Source organism: Lampetra planeri, chromosome 8, assembly GCF_965212315.1.
Source record: "Lampetra planeri chromosome 8, kcLamPlan1.2.h2, whole genome shotgun sequence".
Taxonomy (NCBI): Eukaryota; Metazoa; Chordata; class Hyperoartia; order Petromyzontiformes; family Petromyzontidae; genus Lampetra; species Lampetra planeri.
In genome coordinates, this window is record NC_136114.1 from 1305137 (window position 1) to 1332002 (window position 26866).

The 26866-nt window shown below is 43.4% G+C and overlaps 1 long non-coding RNA gene across 3 annotated transcripts in view; it reads right to left on the reverse strand.

Annotated features, from left to right (window-relative positions):
- Positions 1–25238, reverse strand: part of LOC144720189 (uncharacterized) — a 54387-nt gene extending 29149 nt beyond the window's left edge. Inside the window, exons 1-3 of one of the 3 annotated variants that reach the window (XR_013585723.1) lie at positions 24970–25238; positions 20895–20941; positions 10059–10169 (exon numbers count right to left, since the gene is read on the reverse strand). This is a non-coding gene — a long non-coding RNA (uncharacterized LOC144720189). Of the gene's footprint in view, positions 1–10058; positions 10170–18159; positions 18260–20894; positions 20942–24969 lie in introns of those variants that run through there. The other 2 variants (XR_013585725.1, XR_013585724.1) reach the window with 2 other exon arrangements.
- Positions 25239–26866: the final 1628 nt, after the last annotated feature.

Consider the following 26866-nt stretch of genomic DNA (forward strand, 5'->3'; position numbering starts at 1 on the left):
TTTGGCATCAACTCAACTCGCCATGTTTGGAGGAGGAGGAATGCTGCCTATGCTTTGGGGGTGTTTTTCTGTCTAAGGGGACAGGACAACTTCACCGCATCAAAGGGACGATGGACGGGGCCATGTACCGTCAAATCTTGGGTGAGAACCTCCTTCCCTCAGCCAGGGCATTGAAAATGGGTCGTGGATTGGTATTCCAGCATGACAATGACCCAAAACACACGGCCAAGGCAACAAAGGAGTGGCTCAAGAAGAAGCACATTAAGGTCCTGGAGTGGCCTAGCCAGTCTCCAGACCTTAATCCCATAGAAAATCTGTGGAGGGAGCTGAAGGTTCGAGTTGCCAAACGTCAGCCTCGAAACCTTAATGACTTGGAGAAGATCTGCAAAGAGGAGTGGGACAAAATCCCTCCTGAGATGTGTGCAAACTTGGTGGCCAACTACAAAAAATGTCTGACCTCTGTGATTGCCAACAAGGGTTTTGCCACCAAGTACTAAGTCATGTTTTGCAGAGGGGTCAAATACTTATTTCCCTCATTAAAATGCAAATCAATTTATAACATTTTTGACATGCGTTTTTCTTGATTTTGTTGTTGTTATTCTGTCTCTCACTGTTCAAATAAACCTACCATTAAAATTATAGACTGATCATTTCTTTGTCAGTGGGCAAACGTACAAAATCAGGGGGGATCAAATACGTTTTTCCCCTCACTGTATGTGTCTGTGTGTTGAATTATGATCGTATAACATTTACTGCGTGTCGCTTCATCAGCTGTTAATTCTCCCGCAAACTCTATCCCTTCCAAAAGGTAACCGTCAGACAAATTATGAAGTCGTTTGATGACTGCACTCACAAGTTCATTCCAGCAAACTCGCTGACCTGCAGGCACTCTTCCATCGCTACTACCACGGAGACTCTTCCCAGGAAACGTCACTCGGCGATTCCGCCACCCATGCCGCAGACTCGGTCCGCCAGACACTCACTGTTCCGTCTCATCCACGCCTCATCTAACCACCGCAGTTTGGAATAATTCCCTCAAGTTTAACACGTAGTAGGCTTTCGTGACCAATAATATCCAAAAGAGGTTTTTGGGTTAGATTGCGTAAATATAAATGTGTCGTTAAACCCGCCACCACCAGACAGCCAATTAGTAAGCTTTGTCTCATGAACAGAACATGCCAATGTTACTCGTACAGCACACCGGTGTGTTGGAGAGTAAATCCAATTGTTGTGGGTTTACTCTCCAACACACCGGTGTGGTTAACTAGTAACGAATTGCCATGTTTTCTTTACGTGACAAACCTTACCAATTGGTTGTCGGGTGGTGGAGAGTTTAACGACACATTCATATTTGCGTGATCCAACCTACAAAACCTCTATTATGGACGCTTATACTAACCTTGCTCAATTCTAGAAAGGTGTCGACTAATTATCGACGACAGCTTTGATAGTGCTGCTTCCATTGCTGGCTGCTTGATGTAAAAAAATAAAGAGCCAAATGTGCTCAAAAATAACATCGCAACGTGGTGGCTTGTGTTTATTTATCTAGAGCAGTGGTTCTTAATCAGGGGTGCACGCACCCCTTGGGGTGCGAGATGACCTTTCTGAGAACCAAAGGGGTGCAAGGTTGCATTGAAGTTTAATAACCACTGATCTTGAGTTACAATACATACAGTCACTTGGGTTGAGGATTACCCAAATTTGATGGTTACCAACATGGATTTATATGAAACTAAAATAATGGTGGCAACAGTGCACACCCATCATACCTTATCGATTGCAGGCGTGTTGAGGAAGTGACCTCTATATTCATGAAATGTCATTCCAACATTGTTCACTGCAAATTTGAAATAATGTACAAATTACAGCAGACTCTCGATAATCGGTTTATCTGATTTAACCGCGCACCTGAGATTTTGATAAAAAAGGAAAACTCACAGATTTTCCCAGCCCAAATTAATAGTCTATAAACAGTTATACATTTTTATTATTATTAAAAATGTTACAAGTCACGTGCTTAAGCCGAACAAATATGTGCTCTGGTTAATCTGAAATCCACGTGATCGCGCTACAGTACAGTAGTTGCAATATCTTTACAACAGTGGGCGTAGTTTGTTGTTGATTGGCTGTGGCTCTGCTGCTGTCCACTCAGTGGGCAGTCTTATTATGCGCAGTAACAGGAAAGTGTTATAAAGTGTTGGCCTAGAAATCCGTGGAATATAGTTATATTTTTGGATTATCAGTGATTTAAGTATCCGTGGCTGCCCTCCCCATCATTAGCACGAATAAATAAGAGTTCTACTGTATAGCTTTTAATAGAATGCACCAATTCCATATCCAAACAATACAATGTGGGCCATAAATTAATAATTAATTCACTCAACCTTTGCAAAGTCACTCGGTAACTCGCTCAGTCACTGGAAAACAAATGAATTGGCGGTGCCCGAGTTGGCAGCGGTTCACAAAGCACAATTAACCAAAAACAACTCAACAGCTCAACAATTGTGGCTTTAATTGAAATATATAATTGATGATGTTCCTGGGTGAAAGCCCTTCTTCATAGAGGAGTTTCCTCGAGATGGAGTGGAAAATAAGACTAAGTAAACCCGGTTTGGACTCAAACTTGACCAACTGTAGAGTCTTAATGCACCACTGCACCAAGTTAGTCCGGCAGACCAAATACCATCATTTTCAGGATTCCCCTTTGGGGTATTTTTTTCATACCCTCTTGGATAAAAAAAAAATTATCCCATTTTTTTACTGGAAAGCTACAAAGAAAGACTTTTCGAAGGTAAGACGTCCGAATGAGTGCCATGGACGCTTTTTTGGCTCAATAGCAGTTGCTTTTGTGATCAAACTACGATTGTACATGGAGTTTACCCCACATCTTCCATGGCTCTTGTGCCACACCCTCTAAAATCGGGAATTACATTTTTCTCCCAAATCTCGGAATTTGAAGGCTATACATCAGAGGTGGGACAAAGTCATTGTTATGCAAGTCCAAGTCGAGTCGCAAGTCATCAAATTCATGACTCGAGTCTGACTCGAGTCCAAGTCACATGACTCGAGTCCACATCTCATAGGTGGGACAAAGTCATTGTTATGCAAGTCCAAGTCGAGTCGCAAGTCATCAAATTCATGACTCGAGTCTGACTCGAGTCCAAGTCACATGACTCGAGTCCACACCTCTGCTATACATAAATAACGTTAACGGTGTTAGGTTTACCAAAATTGATAGGTAGAATGCCATGTTGTTACCTTTTTTTATAATCGCTTATATAATATCGTTAAAAAAAATTGAGCACTGTTGTTAGGTTGTGATGAGCAGTTTCTTAGGGCTATTGAAGACAGTGAATGAAGGTGTGCTTTGGGCAGATTTTTTTTAAGATGGGGGAGGGGGAATTAAAAAAGGGTTCGGGTTATATATGCGCGGGGAGATACGGTTGCATGGGGGTGGTGAGGTGTGATTTTTAAGCTCCGATTTGTAAAGGGAAAGGCTTTGGGATAGTTCACAATTGCCAGCTACAGAGATGTGCAGAGTATGACCTGCGTTTAGTGCTATCTATTTATGAACGAATTTAATACATTTTAATTAACGCTGCCTCTAAAACTATATGTCATTCTTTGAAGTCTCTCTGCACTTGGGTTCCCAGCTATTCAGGTTTGACCCAGTCAGCCCAGGAATTGGCATCTGTGATTGGGTGCCAGGGATTGGTTTTTAACAAGATCCGGTGGTACTGCGTTGAAGTTCATCACAGTAGACTGCATAACGTTGATAACAGATCTAGGCGAACTGAGGCACATATCTGGGTTTGGTCTACAGTGGAAGAGGTTGCGACCCTAATAAGTGTAAAGACCGAAATCAACAGACCACTTACCTATTCTTAGGTTTTGTCGGTGAAGTCACGTAGGTAAAAAATGTAAATTAAAATTAATAAAATTAAAATAAAATAAAAATCACGACGTTTCGGAGGCAACACAAGCTTCCGTCTTCAGGTGGAACCGTCACAGCACGATTGCTTTATCAAGTAAGAGAAATTCCAAGAAAACCGTCCTTGTATATATACTGGTTGAGGGTGGGAGTAGCCAAGGTAGGCCCCTGGATATTATTATTATACTGGTAGGAACGAAGTGGACCAGCCTACAATAGATTATATCGTCCGTCCGTTTGTCCGTCCGTCCATCCTTCCGTGTAGCAACATCGCCCCCTACTGCAAACACTTGGCATGACCCTACAAAAACCTTTAGACTCAGTGACACTTTCCTGGCTAAACAAGTGTAACATTCCCTTATAATTCCCTGAGACAGCTTTTAATTAAAACATTTAAATTACAAATTCACTCACAGCGGCCAAAAGCCTACAGCTAGGCCTAAAGCCTAGAACTAGGCCTCAAACTCTTCCTTCGTATCGTACCCCGCGTGTGTGAAAGGGAGTTAATGTTTAACAATGTTACATTCCCTGGTGTTTTTTAATAGAAACATTTACATTTAAAGCTTTTACATAAATAATTAAAACATTTATATTAAAAATTAACTCACAGCGGCATAAAGCCTACAGCTAGGCCTAAAGCCTAGAACTAGGCCTCAAACTCTCCCTTCGTATCGTCCGATTAGGTGTAGCAACATCGCCCCCTACTGCAAACACTTGGCAGGACCCTACAAAAACCTTTCGACTCAGTGGGGCTTTCCTGGCTAAACAAGTGTAATAATACATTATGTTTATATTTTTTGGTTATTCGTTCCTACCAGCCCACCCCGCAGAGTCCTGTTTATTGTGAGGTTGGTGCGGCTAAAGCCGCTGCTAGGAATGAGCCTTTGTTGTGTAGACTGGTTGAACTGGGAGGAGGTTCCAAGAGTTGTTAAGGTGCGGCTGATGTAAAGGTGTGGCTGCTGTAAATGGGACTGAGCCTTTGTTATGTAGAGGTTGGTGTGGCTGAAACCGCTGCTAGGAATGAGCCTTTGTTGTGTAGACTGGTTGAACTGGGAGGTTCCAAGAGTTGTTAAGGTGCGGCTGCTGTAAATGGGACTGAGCCTTTGTTATGTAGATGAAACATCCCTTTGCTACGTTGCTGGAATTAATTCTAGATTTGCCAAATATGTGTGATAAAACTTAAAGCAGGAAACCAGTGTATGAAAAAAGAAGAAGAAACTATACGGTAACTGAAGAATAGTGCCTGTCAAATAAGATGGTCCAAATATGTGGTGACGTTTCGGAGGCAACACAAGCTTCCGTCTTCAGGTGGAACCGTCACAGCATGATTGCTGTATCAAAAAAGAGAAATTCCAAGAAAACCGTCCTTGTATATATATACTGGTTGAGGGTGGGAGGAGCCAAGGCAGGCCCCTGGATATTATTATTATTGTGAGGTTGGTGTGGCTAAAGCCGCTGCTAGGCTCAGTCCCATTTACAGCAGCCGCACCTTTACATCAGCCGCACCTTAACAACTCTTGGAACCTCCCAGTTCAACCAGTCTACACAACAAAGGCTCATTCCTAGCAGCAGCTTTAGCCACACCAACCTCACAATAATAATAATATCCAGGGGCCTGCATTGGCTCCTCCCACCCTCAACCAGTATATATACAAGGACGGTTTTCTTGGAATTTCTCTTACTTGATACAGCAATCGTGCTGTGACGGTTCCCGTTAAGAGTGTGCTCCTAATCCCAGCTCGTTACCTGTATAAAAGACACCTGTTCACAGAAGCAATCAATCAATCCGATTCCAAACTCTCCACCATGGCCAAGACCAAAGAGCTCTCCAAGGATGTCAGGGACAAGATTGTAGACCTACACAAGGCTGGAATGGGCTACAAGACCATCGCCAAGCAGCATGGTGAGAAGGTGACAACAGTTGGTGCGATTATTCGCAAATGGAAGAAACTCAAAAGAACTGTCAATCTCCCTCGGCCTGGGGCTCCATGCAAGATCTCACCTCGTGGAGTTGCAATGATCATGAGAATGGTGAGAAATCAGCCCAGAACTACACGGGAGGATCTTGTCAATGATCTCAAGGCAGCTGGGACCATAGTCACCAAGAAAACAGTTGGTAACACACTACGCCATGAAGGACTGAAATCCTGCAGCGCCCACAAGGTCCCCCTGCTCAAGAAAGCACATATATATGCCCGTCTGAAGTTTGCCAATGAACATCTGAATGATTCAGAGGACAACTGGGTGAAAGTATTGTGGTCAGATGAGACCAAAATGGAGCTCTTTGGCATCAACTCAACTCGCCATGTTTGGAGGAGGAGGAATGCTGCCTATGCTTTGGGGGTGTTTTTCTGTCTAAGGGGACAGGACAACTTCACCGCATCAAAGGGACGATGGACGGGGCCATGTACCGTCAAATCTTGGGTGAGAACCTCCTTCCCTCAGCCAGGGCATTGAAAATGGGTCGTGGATTGGTATTCCAGCATGACAATGACCCAAAAAACACGGCCAAGGCAACAAAGGAGTGGCTCAAGAAGAAGCACATTAAGGTCCTGGAGTGGCCTAGCCAGTCTCCAGACCTTAATCCCATAGAAAATCTGTGGAGGGAGCTGAAGGTTCGAGTTGCCAAACGTCAGCCTCGAAACCTTAATGACTTGGAGAAGATCTGCAAAGAGGAGTGGGACAAAATCCCTCCTGAGATGTGTGCAAACTTGGTGGCCAACTACAAAAAATGTCTGACCTCTGTGATTGCCAACAAGGGTTTTGCCACCAAGTACTAAGTCATGTTTTGCAGAGGGGTCAAATACTTATTTCCCTCATTAAAATGCAAATCAATTTATAACATTTTTGACATGCGTTTTTCTTGATTTTGTTGTTGTTATTCTGTCTCTCACTGTTCAAATAAACCTACCATTAAAATTATAGACTGATCATTTCTTTGTCAGTGGGCAAACGTACAAAATCAGGGGGGATCAAATACGTTTTTCCCCTCACTGTATGTGTCTGTGTGTTGAATTATGATCGTATAACATTTACTGCGTGTCGCTTCATCAGCTGTTAATTCTCCCGCAAACTCTATCCCTTCCAAAAGGTAACCGTCAGACAAATTATGAAGTCGTTTGATGACTGCACTCACAAGTTCATTCCAGCAAACTCGCTGACCTGCAGGCACTCTTCCATCGCTACTACCACGGAGACTCTTCCCAGGAAACGTCACTCGGCGATTCCGCCACCCATGCCGCAGACTCGGTCCGCCAGACACTCACTGTTCCGTCTCATCCACGCCTCATCTAACCACCGCAGTTTGGAATAATTCCCTCAAGTTTAACACGTAGTAGGCTTTCGTGACCAATAATATCCAAAAGAGGTTTTTGGGTTAGATTGCGTAAATATAAATGTGTCGTTAAACCCGCCACCACCAGACAGCCAATTAGTAAGCTTTGTCTCATGAACAGAACATGCCAATGTTACTCGTACAGCACACCGGTGTGTTGGAGAGTAAATCCAATTGTTGTGGGTTTACTCTCCAACACACCGGTGTGGTTAACTAGTAACGAATTGCCATGTTTTCTTTACGTGACAAACCTTACCAATTGGTTGTCGGGTGGTGGAGAGTTTAACGACACATTCATATTTGCGTGATCCAACCTACAAAACCTCTATTATGGACGCTTATACTAACCTTGCTCAATTCTAGAAAGGTGTCGACTAATTATCGACGACAGCTTTGATAGTGCTGCTTCCATTGCTGGCTGCTTGATGTAAAAAAATAAAGAGCCAAATGTGCTCAAAAATAACATCGCAACGTGGTGGCTTGTGTTTATTTATCTAGAGCAGTGGTTCTTAATCAGGGGTGCACGCACCCCTTGGGGTGCGAGATGACCTTTCTGAGAACCAAAGGGGTGCAAGGTTGCATTGAAGTTTAATAACCACTGATCTTGAGTTACAATACATACAGTCACTTGGGTTGAGGATTACCCAAATTTGATGGTTACCAACATGGATTTATATGAAACTAAAATAATGGTGGCAACAGTGCACACCCATCATACCTTATCGATTGCAGGCGTGTTGAGGAAGTGACCTCTATATTCATGAAATGTCATTCCAACATTGTTCACTGCAAATTTGAAATAATGTACAAATTACAGCAGACTCTCGATAATCGGTTTATCTGATTTAACCGCGCACCTGAGATTTTGATAAAAAAGGAAAACTCACAGATTTTCCCAGCCCAAATTAATAGTCTATAAACAGTTATACATTTTTATTATTATTAAAAATGTTACAAGTCACGTGCTTAAGCCGAACAAATATGTGCTCTGGTTAATCTGAAATCCACGTGATCGCGCTACAGTACAGTAGTTGCAATATCTTTACAACAGTGGGCGTAGTTTGTTGTTGATTGGCTGTGGCTCTGCTGCTGTCCACTCAGTGGGCAGTCTTATTATGCGCAGTAACAGGAAAGTGTTATAAAGTGTTGGCCTAGAAATCCGTGGAATATAGTTATATTTTTGGATTATCAGTGATTTAAGTATCCGTGGCTGCCCTCCCCATCATTAGCACGAATAAATAAGAGTTCTACTGTATAGCTTTTAATAGAATGCACCAATTCCATATCCAAACAATACAATGTGGGCCATAAATTAATAATTAATTCACTCAACCTTTGCAAAGTCACTCGGTAACTCGCTCAGTCACTGGAAAACAAATGAATTGGCGGTGCCCGAGTTGGCAGCGGTTCACAAAGCACAATTAACCAAAAACAACTCAACAGCTCAACAATTGTGGCTTTAATTGAAATATATAATTGATGATGTTCCTGGGTGAAAGCCCTTCTTCATAGAGGAGTTTCCTCGAGATGGAGTGGAAAATAAGACTAAGTAAACCCGGTTTGGACTCAAACTTGACCAACTGTAGAGTCTTAATGCACCACTGCACCAAGTTAGTCCGGCAGACCAAATACCATCATTTTCAGGATTCCCCTTTGGGGTATTTTTTTCATACCCTCTTGGATAAAAAAAAGATTATCCCATTTTTTTACTGGAAAGCTACAAAGAAAGACTTTTCGAAGGTAAGACGTCCGAATGAGTGCCATGGACGCTTTTTTGGCTCAATAGCAGTTGCTTTTGTGATCAAACTACGATTGTACATGGAGTTTACCCCACATCTTCCATGGCTCTTGTGCCACACCCTCTAAAATCGGGAATTACATTTTTCTCCCAAATCTCGGAATTTGAAGGCTATACATCAGAGGTGGGACAAAGTCATTGTTATGCAAGTCCAAGTCGAGTCGCAAGTCATCAAATTCATGACTCGAGTCTGACTCGAGTCCAAGTCACATGACTCGAGTCCACATCTCATAGGTGGGACAAAGTCATTGTTATGCAAGTCCAAGTCGAGTCGCAAGTCATCAAATTCATGACTCGAGTCTGACTCGAGTCCAAGTCACATGACTCGAGTCCACACCTCTGCTATACATAAATAACGTTAACGGTGTTAGGTTTACCAAAATTGATAGGTAGAATGCCATGTTGTTACCTTTTTTATAATCGCTTATATAATATCGTTAAAAAAAATTGAGCACTGTTAGAAAGGTTGTCAGTTGATACAGTAGAATGCGATGTACAGATTATAATCGTTTATCGTTATTATAAATAATGTTAACCATGTTATCAGATTATCAAAGTTGATGATATAGTAGATTGCAATGTTAATTTTATAATTTGAGTATATCGTTAGAAATAATGTTGATGTTAACTCAAACAACCAGAACCGTACACCTCAAGAAGCGCTAAAACAACAACAACTACACACCACAACGAGTCAACCACAATAACGACTCAAAACAACGACTTAACACACAACGACGACTCCCAGAGACTTCTCGTTACACCCAATAGTCGTGGCAGGGGGTGATGGCAGACTCACGGATGCTTGCTATTATTCGTAAATTCCCGTGGGGAATTTGCAACAGGACACGTTATTTTGTTGTTACCAGAAAGAGAGGCAAGAGGACACAAGAAGTTATTTTGACGTTTTCAAAAAGAGCAGTAAGAGGACGCACGATGTTATTTTGGCACTATCACAACAAAATAACTCAACAGTAGCAGAGAGATAAACTTACCCAAAACCCCAATGGTGAGATGTTCGATTTCACTTGAAATTTGAGGATACATTTCCACTCCTCCCGTGAAGTCTGTAACGATTACTTTCGTTTTCACACCAAACCCCGTTTCTTGGATACGCAAAACAAATGTAAAAAACACAGTGCAACACTTTAATATACTCTCCCAATAAGCACTTTTTTATGGATATAAGTATGATTGAAATGTGTGCGATATTGTTTCATAGGTATTTACAAAAAATATATACATTTGTTGGATTACACTGGTCTACAATTTTTTAGATGTCGTCTGTTTCAGAGGTTAAATGTGCTGTTTATTATGGATTTTGATGTGCTGAAGTCAAATATGACAATTAAAACAACCGATTGGCTACTGTTCAAGATGTTTAAGTTTTTACATTTTACATCTATGTATAGTGTAGATGGAGTATTACTCATAAATTGTAAACCTAGGTCTTTTCATGTGTTTATGGTTGCTTTACATGATAACATGTCACCTGTCCTGTTCATTTAACACTTAAAAAATCAGCAAAAGGGTTATATAAATACAATGTATTATGAAACAAAAGACAAACAACTATTATGTATGTATAAGTATATAGTTTATTCATTAAATGGAGCATCTCTTGTCATTGTCCAGCAATAGTCTGCAAGCATTGAGGAGCTCCATTTGCCCTGATAGCGTTTCTCCATTGTTGCAATGTCCTGGTGAAGTCACTCGCCATGCTCGTCGCTCGGTGGGAAAAAAATCTAGATGAGAATGCTAAAAATGTATCTTTAGTGACATGTTGCAACCAAGGCTTTTGTATGCCTTGAGGTTTTCCACCTACTCCCTGTCGTTATCTTGCCTTGTTGTTGCCAAGGAAAAAACTATTTTAGAAAGTACATAGTTTAGTCCTTATTCAGTGTCATCTCGGTGCTTCTTGGCTTGTCTCTTGTATTTGTAGTGAGTAACTTCGGAGACATTAGTAGTAGGAGGCACTCTCGTTTATTCCGCCATCACAGGCACAGGGGATAACTATATAACTGGTCAGGACAGCCGGCACACTGCCTGACCAACAACGCCGAGGAGGTGAAGATGAAGACGTAGCACGACGGGTTACATTCCAAACGACAGCCCTGACCCAGCGTCGGGACCTCCCTTTTATCCCCCCAGCGTGGCCTGGCTCCGCCCTCGGCCACGCCCCCTTCTGGAACCTACCCGAAGGTTTTGGGCTTCACCCCACGTGTCCCCTCTGTCACCTTTGCCTTTCATCCCTTTCTCCCGCCTATCACGTGCCCTGCTAGCTGACCGGGCTGCTACGTCCTCGGATGCCCCTTCTCTGCCAGCAACCAGCTCTACACACCCTAGTGACCCATTCTATGTCACTGCATGCCCTGCAGGCAGACCGTGCTGCTACACTCACAAATCCCCCTCTCTGCCAGTACCCAGCGCTACGTGCCTTAGTGACCCATTCTATGTCACTACATATTCATTAAATGGAGCATCTCTTGTCACCGTCCAGCAATAGTTTGCAAGCATTGATGGGCTCCATTTGCCCTGATAGCGTTTCTCCATTGTTGCAATGTCCTGGTGAAATCGCTCGCCATGCTCGTCGCTCACTGCTCCGCAGTTCGGTGGGAAAAAATTTAGATGAGAGTGCAATTTTTTTTATACAGTGATACCTCGGTTCACGAACGCTTCTGTTCACGAACAACTCGGTTCACGAACAGAAAAGTTCATAAAAATATGCTCCGGTTCATGAACTCCGCTTCGGTTCACGAACAGGAGCCGCGGCCATTTTAATGCTATTTCCAGGCTGTCACATGGTCGTGACTTCCTGTAGGAAGATCGTGGAGAGAAGAAGAGACACAGAAAGAAGTACTGTGAGTACTGTGAAGACACTTTCAGTGACTTTTTGCTTTTTGGTGTGCTTTTTAGCACATACAGTACTGTACTGTACTACTGTACTGTACAATACTGTACTTACTGTATTGTACAGTTCACCCGTTTGAGTGCTTACTGAAGTCATCTCAAGCAAGGTTAGTGTTCTCTCTTTATACATTACTATACTGTACAGTACTAATGTGTATTGTAATTTGTTTCATATTTTTGTGCTTCAAAAACCAAAAAAAAGGTCAGAACGGACTAACCGGATTTACATTGAACCCTATGGGAAAATGTGCCTCGGTTCACGACCAATTCGGTTCGCGACCAGAGTCAGTTCACGAATTAAGTTCGTGAACCGAGGTATCACTGTATTTAGTGACATGTTGCAACCAAGGCTTTTGTATGCCTTGAGGAGGTTTTCCAATAACTCCCTGTAGTTGTCTGCCTTGTTGTTTCCAATACAATTTGCTGCCACTAACTGGAAGGCGTACCATGCCGTCTTTTTCTTGCCACACAGTGTACTGTCAAATGCATCATCTCGAAGAAGTTCACGAATCTGAGGACCAACAAAGACACCTTCCTTTATCTTAGCTTCACTTAACCTTGGAAATTTTCCACAGGAGGTACTTGAAAACTGCTTTGTTTTGTCCATGGCTTTGACAAAGTTCTTCATCAGACCCAGCTTGATGTTTAAGCATGGCAACAAAATCTTCCTGGATTCAACAAGTGGTGGATGCTGAACACTTTTCCTCACAGGCTCCAATGACTGTCGGAGTGGCCAATCTATCTTTATGTAGTGGGAATCACTCGCACGACTATCCCATTTGCAGAGAAAACAGCAGTACTTTGTGTATCCAGTCTGCAGACCAAGCAAAAGAGCAACAACCTTCAAATCGCCAAAAAGCTGCCACTGATATTGGTCATAGTTTATGCACCTCAAAAGTTGTTTCATGTTGTCATAGGTTTCCTTCATATGGACTGCATGACCAACTGGAATTGATGGCAAAACATTGCCATTATGCAGCAAAACAGCTTTAAGACTCATCTTCGATGAATGAATGAACAGTCTCCACTTATCTGGATCATGAACGATGTTGAGGGCTGCTATCACACCATCAATGTTGTGGCAGGCTACAAAATAACCTTCCATGAAGAAGAATGGGACAAGATCCTTTTTACGGTCACGGAACATGGAAACCCTAACATCCACTTTTTATTCTTTGACACACCTTTCCAAACTGGAGGCGCCATGCAGAAGTAACAATTGCTGATATGATCGGTTGGCTCTCTCCAAATCATTGGCACTGCAAAAAGGCATAGATTTCCTTTTCCTGTTCAACCACTGGCAAAGATTTGTTGCACAAGTGTTGCAGATTATGTGTGGGCCCACATATTGTTCTGATCTCCAATTTTGCAGCTAAAATAAATGTGATACTTTTTTAACCATAGTGGTTATACTGCACTTTTGTGATGCAAAAGTCACTTCACCACAACCATAGCAGAAGTTATCTGCTTTGTTCACACCAGTACGAGGTATCTCTGCTCACTTTGACTAAACAGAAATGTGTCCCTTTGCAAAATCAAACACTGACAAATACGAGAGCACAACACTGCATGATTTCTAGAGCTGATGTAGGGCAATTTGTTCAGCAGAGGGATATAAGCCTAGTTATGATTGTATCATCCATGACTTCTAGGAATAACATGATGGAATTTATATCATGTATGATGCAATACCACGTTCAGATTGCATCAATGTTTTTCTCAAAAAGCAAGTACTGTCCAAATCCAGTCATAGATGTATAGATCCAGTCAAAGATGTATTTTAGTCATTTCTGGTTTAAATTGAGATCCCTTCCCTTCATAACCAACGTATCCTCGGCCATTCCAAAGTCAAGGGTCGTATATACCAACTCGGTAGAATTTATTGAAAACTAGAGCCAATCAACAATTTGAAGCATCATTTTCATTCTCAGCGACCCAGAATTAGTAAATTTGGACTACATTTATTTCGGAAGCATTTTGGCTAGAGACCAGTGTTATCAGAGATGTAGAAATATACAAAAAACAATTTCTTCTGCCACCTTCACCAACTTGTGGCGGGTCCTGCTGACAGCACCACGCTCAATCCTTGCCTCGCCAACTACAGACACAGCAACCACCATGTTCAATCCATGTTCCTAACCCCAACAATAGCCCTAACCTCGAACTGTACAGGTTTTGTGAATTCGAGTATGGGTTTGCGGTACTGTGCCCCTCCATAATCATGGCAACGATTCACGCAATGGCGATTATGAAATCACGCACTTGGTTGTTAATTTTTTACTGCCATTTGCCATAACATATCGATGATTATTAAGTCTCATTCTATCGTGTCACAGTGCCATTTTGCATACCTGTCAACCCATTATCAGTGCCTACCTTATTACAGACCAATTCATACCTTATTGGTCACCCTGTGCCCTTATAAAACTCAATATTCATCCTACAAAGTCCCATCACAAGGTAGAAACACAAAGACAAATTTAGGCTTTTTTTGCCTGTATTGAAATGGCTGTATGCTGTATGGACCCGAAAACTCAATTACCCTGTACAAGAATATGGCTAAACTGTATGGGTTGACAGGTATGATTTCAGGTCACAATCTTTCTCCACTGTAGACCAAACCAAGAATAAATTTTCGATTTAAAGCTTTCGTGACTGCAGGGATTCATCTTCTTGGTTCTTTCGGTAAAGTCACGTAGAAGGGAAATAATAAAATCATAAAAATAAAACATAATAAAATACAATTCTCACGACGTTTCGGCCACAATGCAAGCAGCGGTCCTCAGGTGAAGAACAGGTCTGTCGGAAAGACAGCGTCTGAATGAACACCACCAAGCTTGGCAGAATATATTTAAGCTGGGTTAGAGGGAAGGGCGCCTTGACAAAGGAATTTGCATATCAACAGAGGAATTTATCATATTGATGATATTGATGTAGTTTATATTTTAGTTTTTTACGTGGTGGTTTGGCTGCTGCAGCTCCTTACTATTAAAATTCCTTCCCTTTATTACTGCTAACCCTACTTCCTCCATTTGTTGCTGCTAATCCTACATAATGCACGGGCATAATATGACTTTGAGACCCCCCCCACCTCCTACGCATTCCACAAGTAGTGACTAATCCCATATCTGCATTTTCCATAAATATGATGTTGATTGGCTGTGGCTCTGCTGCTGTCCAATTGGTGGGTTGAGTCTTCTGTGCAGGAGTAGCAAAGTGTTATTAATTAGCACGCGCACCGATAGGTAAACAAATTTTTGTTTAGTTCATTAACAAACTAAATTTTCCTAACGTATACATCATTTATATCTATATTAGTGGGTTTTTGGCATAGAGATCCGCGGAAAATGGATATTTTTGGATTATCCGCGATTTTGAATTAGCACGATTAATTGAGAGCTTTCTCTATAACAAATATTCATGACAATGCGTTATTTGTGTAAGTGACCGTGCTGACACAGGCAAGAGTGTTTATTAGGCAGGCTAAATTTATATGGTCCAGATGTGGTGGAAGGGCAATGTGGTTTTCATTGTCATATTGTGATTGTCGTTATATTATGGCTGTTGTGGTTACAGTAAAACCTTGGATTGCGAGTAACTTGCTCTGCGAGTGTTTTGCAAGACGAGCAAAAATTGTAAGTAAATATTAATTTGATAACCGAACGAGGTCTTGCAATACGAGTAGTATATATACGCTTTGTCTGCCGAGCGTCACGTGATCACAACTGATATACGAGTGCTTTGATATACGAGTGCTTTGATATATAAAACACATTTCCGGAACGAATTATGCTCGCAATCCAAGGTTTTACTGTATTTGGTTATGGTTTTAACTGTGGGGAGCAGTAGTGTAGTGGTTAGCACGCTGTGCTATGAACCTTGCAACCCGAGTTCGATTCCCACTCACGGCCAACACCAGTGACAATTGTCTGAAAGGGTCATGGGCCTCCCCTAGGTCGACTCAGCCTCAAATTTGTACCTGGTGTTGTATAAACATCGCCACTAGGGATACAAAGGCGGCTGGGCGTGGTGTTGGCCACCCACCCCCTCGTGTGCTGTGCCAGCCTTCACAGGTGCTTGCTAACAGCACTTGCCTCAACAGTCTGTTAAAGGCTATACGGGGGTCTTTGTGTTTTTTTTATATGATTGTTACTATAATGCCGGTTTGCTTATGGTTGTATTGCAGACGTTTTGGTTATAATGTGGTTGTAGTTATAATGGTTGTGGATATATTATGGCTTCAGTTGAGGTTGTAAAATAGTTGTACATCTGTCTTAGTCATATTTATACATGTCATGATGTTATCATTATTGTTGTTGATAATGATTACTTTTTCGGTTGTTGATATACTGTTGATGTTAATATGAACAATATTATTATATTTTGGTTTTGATGTTGATGTCTTGTTATTGATATTATTATAACCAAAAAAATAAGTTTGATTATCGAGGGAACATTAAATCACCAGGTATTAAACATTTTCCATGATAAAACATAAATATGCTGAATTGGTATGTGTTGTCGATTATCAAACATAGATTTATGCTGTAATATTAAATTGGTCTGCCCCACGGCAGATATGGGGGTGTGTTTACACAGGAACTTCCTGATATGTTGAGTTTTGTCACGTGACCAGGAAGTTAGGGGTCGTCCATAAATTACATCACGCGATTTTGGCAGATTTTCGACCCCCCTCGTCACACGGCGTCATAAAAAGTCAGACCCCCCCCCCCCCTAAAATATGACGCCACAAAGCTCTGCCCCCCCCCCCCCCAAAAACTATATTTCCATTTTGAAAATAAAACATGCTTCAAATCACTTTAAGCTATTGTCATTGTAGTGCGTATTTTATGTGGCGCTGCACTCTAATGTAGGAGGCGTTGGAAAGCTGAAATTTAGCATAAAATTCACTTCTAAATATTCATCGTTTAACTAAAACTGCAGATGTTCAGAATATTATTTTAAAATTATCTTATAATTATCAAATATTTAAAGTAATTATAACTATAAAAAAATACTTGAAACTTTGTAGTAGAACGAAGCAAAATGGAGAGTACAATTATAACAATCACATATTCCTTCCACAGAATGAAAAGCCCTGGTAGAATCAAAATTTTTAATAACAATCATTAAATATTTTTTTTAAAAATGTAGCTTCTCCATTCTCCCATGTTGAAGCAAAATGCTCCTTTCATGGAAAAGAAATATTATTTTTTGCGCATAAAATACTAAATCGTGCACAAGATATACTGAATCGTGAGCGGTTTAATTTTTTTTTCATAAGGGAACTCCGTAGTTAAATTAAAGATCCTAATGGTTAAATTCAGTCACTCATGGTTCATAGTAGGCCAATGGCGAAAAAAAGGATGACGCCATTTTCTGGTTACAAAGAACTACAATTTCATGGAGGAACAATTAATCATGGAGAACGCGTTGGCTATTGTACGCTTGCCTAATTAACGTATATTTAGTAGGTACTCCATGATTAATTATCCCTCCATGCTCAAAAATGGCTGCTTGATATCTTTGTACCCAAAACCGTTTCTCTCTATATTATTATAAATGTTATCGTAACATAATAATATAAAAATGTAATTATCTCGGCCTCGCTGTGCGCTGCGTTGCACCGCTAGTCGAGTAGATAACCATGTGTTCAATAAACCCTCGGAGCCAGGATGACCGTCCAACTCCGATCGTCATTTATTGATTGTAACAGGTAAAACTGGTGAGAAAACACAGATACAGCATCTGTTATAATTCGGAAACACCCACACAATGAACACCACAGCATCAGAACATTGTCTCAGATAACAATAGATCCTGGAAGGACCAGGCCCCCACATTACCCCTGAACAACTAGACAAAGGCACAAGCTGGTGCATTGCATACAGGCACATAGTGTAGTCATCCCACTGCACCCCAAATGTACAGCATTACACTTAACACTAAACTGTGGATGAGATACTTCGTCATCACTCTCAGGATCGCAACATAGGCACAAGTCTGACTCGACCTACTAAATCACAAGTAACATCCACAATAAGGAACGTCACAGGCTTCGTTACTAACTAGGCCTCGTATTTACTACAACAACTTAACGGCACCATAAAGGCATTTACATTGCTATAACGGTCATTCCAACATTACAACAGCATTTCCAATATTATAGGAATATAAACAACTTACAGATAATGCTTCTTAAGCTCCCACAATGGACAAGTGCAGCTGTGATCTCACTGAGATGCGATGCGTGCCGCCATCTTGACTTATCTGTGTAGTGGCTGACGCCCGCGTGGTACAGTGGAAATCTAACATCGTCACTTCCTGGTCACGTGACCAACATTAGCATAAAAAAACAGGAACTTCCTGTGAACACACGCTCCACATCTGCCGTGAGGCAAGACAGTAATACTGATATTAAAAATTTAATAAACAAATGTGTGATTTAAAATTCTGTCCATTGATATGACAGGAAAAAATAGTGCTTACGTTTTTTAAAATTCGTATTCGAAACTATAAAGCGTTTTTAATATAACGACTGCATTACATTATTATTTGCACTTCCTCGTCCTGACGAAGTATTATTCTCTATAAAAGTGTGACGTAGTTTGACTGCCAGTTCTTATGTTTAACATTATAATATAATCTATACTATTAATAAAAGATGACCTTAATAAATTTAAATAATCAAAACGTAAATAATGAAAATTTACTGTTATACCAATTATATTTAATTAAGTAGAACGTTTTGTTTATATTTATTTAAAGTTGTGCATTTGAATGCGACGTCACATTTCTCAAACCCCCCCTCCCCCCCACTAGGTGCGTGACGTCATTTATGAACGGCCCCTTACAAGTTAAGGGTCTCGAAGCCACGAGGCAAGGCAGGGGTGTCAGCCATTACAAAGAGTACAAAATGGAGGCACAATTAGCGTCTCAGTGAAGACGGGTGCATCTGTTCATTGTGGGACTTTAAGAAGCATCATCTCTAAGTTCGTTTATGTTCTTATAATACTGGGAATGATGTTATGTTAGGATTGACGTTATAATGCTGTTACATTGTTATGATAAATGAGGCCTAGTTAACAACGAAGCCTACCTCTTGCATTATTGTGAGCAAGGATGAAGAAGTATCTCATCCGCAGTTCAGTGTTACGTGCAGCGCTGTACATTTGGGCTGCAGTATGGTGATTACACAAAGTGACCTTATTTAACACAGTAGCTTATTCTCTTGATGTATAGCTATTCAGTGCTAATGTAGGTGTCTGGTCCATTCAGGACCTATTATTGAGATTCATGTTATCTAAGACAATGTTATGATGCTGCAGTGTTCATTCATTGTATTGATATTGCAAGTATTAACAGATGCTGTATTTTGTGCTGTGTTTTTCCATCAGTTTACCTTGTACTATTTATTAAATACGTTGGAGTCGGATGTTCACCCTGGCTCTGAAGGTGTATTGAATGCGAGGTTAACTACTCGGATAGTGGTGCAACGCAGTGCACAGCGAGGCCAAGGCAAATACTTTTACTAAATATGTTGGCATTTTTTGAATGGATACAAAACTGCAACAATTAAACTAAAACTCAACTATATCTTTATTTGATCAGGTAAGGCCCACCGAGCTATTTAGCTCTTTTTAAATCCTTTATATTAAGTTTGCTTGCTTGCTTGCTTGCGTGCTTGCTTGCTTATGACCGTGCAAATCTTTCGGTCGTTTTTTAACCCACTTCCCGTGATCCAATCGAGCTGACATTTTGCACACAGACTCGTTGTGCGTGACAATTTATTTTCTTGAAAAAAAATTTCCATAACTTTACACTTTTTAGGAATTTTTTTTTTTATATTTAATTACCAATTGCTTAATGGTGGCAGGCAATCATCTGACCCATAGGTGGCAGCCATCTCAAGCCAGAGGACGAGAGGACTCTAGCCGCCACGCATATAAAGGATTTATAGTGAAAAACTTTGTTTTTACAGGTTAATTTTTTGAGAAGCTACGTGGCCATAAATGATAGCTCAACAAAGTGGCTTATCATGTGGGAATTTATATCAGCAAAATACTCTAAACGCATGTTTCTAAACTTGGAGAGAAAAACCAGAGGACCCGGAGAAAAATCCACACGACCACGGGGAGAACACGCAAACTCCAAATATACAGGTGTCAGGATCGAACCTATGACCTCATGTATACCAGGCGAGGTAGTTAACATCTCGTCACCATAGGACAAATTCCATGCCATACAAATGCGCAGGCACTTTGTGCCATTTAGTCTATAAATGTGTCATTACTAATTGGCTGATCGCTATTCCAGGACGATCCTGATTGGTTAGGTGGAACAGCCACTGAAAATTGATGGTCTGTCCGACCAACCAGCATTGGGATGGGCAAGGGGATTTGAACGGGAACTGGTGGGAGTTTATTTCAAGTTGTCATCGGCTGAGAGAAGGTTCTAGTAAGGATCGTGAGAGAGTGCTAGAAGGGACAGGAGAGCTTAGGGTCCATGGAGGATCTCCCTGCGGGGTGGACCGCTGATGGTGTGAGCTGTGAAGAAGTGTGCATACAGTGGACTTTCAACTTACGCATGCAAACTCTACTGCACTCAAATAAAGTTGTCGGTCGAGTTGCCACCTTGTCTGGATTGGGCCCCGCACAGTCTGGAAATTTGGTGGTGGTCTGTATACGGGTGCCAAGACATGATTTGTACCGAGATCTGGTATTGCTGTGTTGAACGTTATCACCCTTGACTGCAGACCTGGGCTTGATTGAGACATATGTATGGGTTTGGTCTGTGAAAAAATATATTATCACCCTATACAATAGTAATATCACTATGGCTATGTATGTGGCAATGTAGCATGCGCTCAACGTGTCAAATGCAGTAATAGAAAATGCCTAATAAACATGCACTGTACTCACTTCAATTGCATAAGCCTTTCCAATTCCATCAGAGGCACCTGTAACAACTGCAATATGGAGAAGAAAAATAGAATCATGAAACATCCCCAGACGTCTGTGCAGCGTTTTACGGAGTCAACTGGAACGACGTTCCCTTCATCTCCGAATTAAAGGCGGAGAGAAAGGACGGAAGCACTTGTGGTTATTGTACGGCTTAACAAAAACAAACTAAAACTACGCTATTTTGTATTTTACCAGGTAAGGCCCCACTTAGCTGCTGTGTAGCTAATGTTTAGAAGCAACCTGGCTATCACAAATATTAGCTCAACAAAGTGGATTGTCACGTGGACATTATTGTGATCAAATACGTGACCACGGGGAGATGCAAACTCCAAATATACAGTAGGCGTCAGTCGGAATCCAACCTACGATCTCCTGTATACCAGGCCACCACGGCACCCAACAACAATGATGATCGTATCACTCTACCAAAATCGCTTCATCCATTCCCGTAACAAAAAAACAGTGCATTATCGTATTTCGTAACGTAATATTTGCGAAACACACACTAATTATGTTTAAAATGTAAGACAGCTATATCACACGTCGAACAATGTGCTTTTATTTCGCATCACAACCGAAAGCCCAGACTACCCTAGTCACGCATGTTATTTATACCTTGTGTTACCGCGAGTTGTGTGCGCGACAAGTGTTAAAGATTGTAAAATTGTCATGATTAATAGGAGACTCGCGGCAGACAACTAAACTGCAAGTGATGTTTTTACTTGCACTGGGACTATCTGCTGTATAGCAAAGCATGAAAATAGCCGCATGATTAGAATGTGACAAAACGTAATTCGATAAGACGGGCGATGGTCAACTGAATAAGTGCGACGGGTACGCATCCAAGAGGATGTAAGCTGAGGAGCCAGAGGGACGAACTCTGACCGTGGTGCGGCACGTTGGGTTGTTGCGTCGCAGAAACGTGAGGTGGCCGACGGCTTGCAGAGACCTTGATCCAGCAGTGGTTTGATCGCGGTTTTGTGACGACGAATACTGTCCCGAATAAGGTACTGTTCGTAATTACTGCCAAATGCTTTTTTTTGGGCCTGTTATGGGCGTTTCACTAGTTATATTGTAAACCCCTTCAAGCAAAACTAATTCTAGTTTTGCTTGAAGGCAAATAACCCTGGTCCAGTAGGGCCATTTTACTTGTGAAATTTTGGAAAACATGCCACACATTCGTCAATTCAAGTGAATGATCTACGATTCACGTGTTTACTTTCCACCTCAGAGCAGTCAGGGACATTTTGGCATTACGGTGATGCCACCCGATAGCATGAATCTCCTTACTAACGAATCGAAAAGTGTTCCCATGCGGTCGTACACAGTGCTGGCTCGTGGCAGGTATTTTCACTTTCCTTCAGTGAGAACCCATCTGTTCTCCAGTGAGCACCCATCTCTTCTTCTGAGGTCCCACCTCTTCTCTCTCTCGTAAGAGGAATTGTCGAGTCTATCTTGACTGTGGATTTACCATAAGCACAGTGATCGTGAGCATAATGATTGAAAATAAGTTACCCCATTAAACGATTATGCTTTACTTAACATGTAATCGTGTCTGTGCCACGGTGGCGAGATGTTAAATACCTCGCCTGGTATACAGGAGATCGTGGGTTCGATCCCGATCCCGACCCTAACGCCTGCTGCTGTATATTTGGAGTTTGCGTCTCTGTCTCTCTCTCTCTCTCCGTGGTCGTGTGGATTTTTCTTCAAGTCCTCCGGTTGTTTCTCTCCAAATTTAGAATCAACATTACTCGTTTAAGAGTATTTGGCTGATATGAATTTCCACGTGATAAGCCGATTCGTTGTGATAGCTAGGTCGCTTCTGAAAAAGAGCCGTTATAGATAACTCAGTGGGCCTTACCTGGTAAAATAGAAATAGTTCACTAATTGTTTTATAATTATCACCAGCTACGATCTACCCCCACCACTCGACGAACGCCTTCCCAATATGGTGGCGTCGGCGCTGGTCCTGCCATGCAACAATCCAGCCAGCGCCCGCACACGGAGCTGATTTCATCGCTCCATCTCCTCGGCGGACATCCTCTCTGACGCGTTCACATTCTTCGGCTGCCACTCCACGTTATTATTCTTGACCATGGTCCATCGTCCGCTGCTCGCGACGTGTCCTGCCCATTGCATTCGTCGTTTCGCTCAATGTGGTTGTTTTCCCTCGCAGAGTGATTGAGGGCATGGCGATTATGTATGCCATCGTTTTAGTAGCTTGTTTTAACGGACTTGTGTGTTGTGTAACTGACAGCGTGTGCACTATACATTAATGAGAGAATTGTTTGTGGGTAGGCTCGTTCTGCGTGCACTGCGGTTAATTAATTTAATAATTTTTTTGTTCGGACCGGCAGTACAGCGCACACGCACAATAACAGTGTGAGATACGGGCAAAGCGTAGTGCTGCCCACCAACGATATCGCGATAATCGTGGCATGATGTAATTGTATATCTTATCGTGAAAAAATATATTTTGCAAGCCCAACAAACACACGTACAGACAGACTCACAAACATGCCCTCGAAAATCTAGTATTAACACACGGACTCATACAAATACACACACACACATCCCGCAAACGCACGTTCTTGGGACATTAGCAAGCGCCTTCGAAGGGCGGAATGGTGCCGGTAGGGGTGGCGTGGCCAGCCACTCGCCCGGCCGTCTTTGTCTCCCCAGTGCTGATGTTCACACACCGTGCCGGGTACTCATTCAAGGCCGAGTTTACCCTCTCACCCAAACAAAGACAATGATCCCACATAGACCCTTTACGTGACTGTTTTTGGCGAGCACCAATGAAGACTGACACGGTACGCGAGGGGGTGGGTGGCCAGCATTGCGCCCGACTGCCTTTGTCTCCCCAACGCTGATGTTTACACACAGCACCGGGAACTCATTTAACGCTGAGCCGACCTAAGGGAGGCCCAGGATCGGTTCAAAATATTTCTCACCGATGTCGCCGCCGCGAGCAGGAATTGAACTCGAGGGGCCGCGGGTTCGTGGTGCAGCGCGATAACCACTGCGCCACCGCTCCCCCCAAACGCGCTGTCACGCGCTGACCCGCAGAGTGCGCGTGTCAGTGTGACCCACACTGACACGCACGTTGACCTACACTGACCCTCTCGCGCTCAACACAGAAATGCCTGTGTCCAAAACACTCACGGTGTAGCACAATGAGTGGTATTCATGTCCACACAACACACTCACACGGAGACAAAGACCCTCCGTCGAGCCGAGAATAAACAATTGTGGCGAGCGCCTCTGAAGGCCCGGACGCACACGATGGGGCGGGTGGCCAGCACCCACGGGTGCCTTTGTCTCTCCTAGTGCTGATGTTTAACACAGCGCATCACAGAGTACCCGCGCGTACCCCGCATCGAATGTTGGGGCTACTGCTGCTAGCGACTCACACACTCACACGCCGACTCGCTCACACACTCACACACGGACTCACACGCTCACTCACACGCCGACACACACGGACTCACTCACACACTCACACACGGACTCACTCACACGGACTCGCTCACACACTCACTCGCTCACACTCACACACGCCGACTCGCTTACACTCACACACGGGCTAACTCATGCACACGGATTCACTCACACCCACTTACGGACTCCTTCACACTCAGACGGACCCGTACATCCACGGACTCGCTCACACGTTCTCGCAGACTTGCTAACACACACGGGACACTCTCACACACTCACACAATGACTTTCACACACGGACACTCTCAATCTCACACGCGGACTCCTTGAAACACGGACTCGCCCACACTCCCCCACACGGATTCATTCACGCACACTCACGGACTCACGCACATACTCGCACACACTCACACACACGGACTCACGCACACACACACACGGACTCACGCACACACACACGCACTCACGCACACACTCACGGACTCGCGCACACACACACGGACTCACGCACACACTCACGGACTCACGCACACACTCACACACACGGACTCACGCACACACTCACGGACATACTCACGGACTCGCGCGTTACCTGCCCAGTCCCCGCTGGCGCGGAGGAGCGGAGACACCGCGCGGGGTCGGCCCCCCCAGAGCGCGCGGTGCGTGCGGAGCGCGATCGCGAGGAGCCACGCGGCGCGACCCGCGGCGAGCAGCAGCGCGCAGAGACCCATCACGGAGAGGCATCCCCACGTGGCGCTCATCCCCAGCCCCGGGACGGCGGTGGGGACACTGCGCACGCAGCGCTCACTCACAGAGCGCGCGGACGGACGGACGAGCTCCCCGCAGTGTCCGGGCGGGGATTGCCCACCACGCACACTCGGCGAGGACGGCACGCAGAGGGGGGTTTAGGGAGAATTGACGAAGCGCACACGCAGAGCAGGAACCGCCCATATATATAACAAGAGGCAAAGATCACCGGTGTAGCCTCAATACACTTTTGGGGCAAGTGAAGGCCAGAACCGCACTCCAGCGGGTGGGTGGCCAGCACCACGCCCGTGCCGCCTTTGTCTCCCTCGTGACGATGTTTACACACCGCACCAGGTACTCATTTGAGGCTGAGTCGCCCTAGGGGAGGCTTATAACAGGTTCAAATATTCGTCACTGTTCTTGGCAGTGAACAGGAATCGAAATCGGGTTGCCGGTTTCCTAGCGCATTGTGCTAACCATTACACCACCACTCCCCACAGCTCCCCCATACACATATACCCAGGAACCCCCATTCGCTATACGTGGCTGGTCGTCACACATGCCACTTTGGCTGCACTTAAGAGGGCACAGGAAGTCAGTCCCCCTGTAGAGAGGAAGGTCCCAGGTGGTTTTAGTTAATACTAATGACCGCCAGATGCGCCGATTGCACTCCCAAAAGTACCAAATTGCTCCAGTCATGATACATTAAGGAGCGGTTTAACATACCGTCACTCATGCAGGCTACACATTAAAATGTTGCACCATCCGCAACATACGGAGGCTCAGGCATATGCAGATGCTTTCACCCGATTAATGGGCGTTTATCCACGCGAGAGGAAACCGGATCAACCGGAGAAGGGTCAGATGATAATTATACTCTTGGGTTCTTTCGGTAAAGTCACGTAGGTAGAAAAAAAATAGATCACGACGTTTCGATCGCAACACCAACAATCGTCATCAGGTGAGACTACAGCAAAAAAAACTGCTGTAGTAGACGAGAGCTGCCGTGGCACGAGGTTATATAGGTATCGGCGGTAGGGGGGAGAGAGAAGGGGGGGAGGGGCGGGGCAGAAAGTGGGACCCCGCAGCAGCACCGGGTGAGAGATCTGCTGAGAGGCCCCGCAAGCAGCACCTGAGTCACTGGGGGAGAGATCCGAGAGAGGCACAGAGAGAGACAAGGAGTCGGAAATAACAGCTGACATAGGCAGGTAGGATGGAAACATCACAGTCAGTTAAGACTTTACCTGGTTAATAATGTCCTTCCAATGATTGCTCAGTTTGTACCCATCTTCTCGGTTGAAGTTGTGTCTGTTTATATATCTGGATGGCTTCATGAACAAATCTCTAATAGCCGGTGGGTTTGCAGAGTACCTTCGTCTTGGAAAAGTCAATTTCGTGTGAACCCACTGCGTTAAAACAATGATCAGCAACGGCAGAGGTATTGGTCCTACCGTGTTTCAGATCCGACTTGTGTTCGCGAACACGGTCCGAGACATGTCGTTTCATTTCTCCAATGTAACTGCTGCCGCAGCCACAACTTAGTTTGTAGACACGAGGGTATTGCATGTCAGGAATGACATCCTTTACAGATGGGATCAAATCACGGATTTTGTGTACTGTGTTGAAACGAACCTGGATCTTGTGTTTGTTTAAGATTTTGGAAATATTTTTGGTAACCCCTGCTATATATGGCAAAGTGATGGTATTGGTTGGATCCTCAGATGTTTGTCTCCCCATGGCTG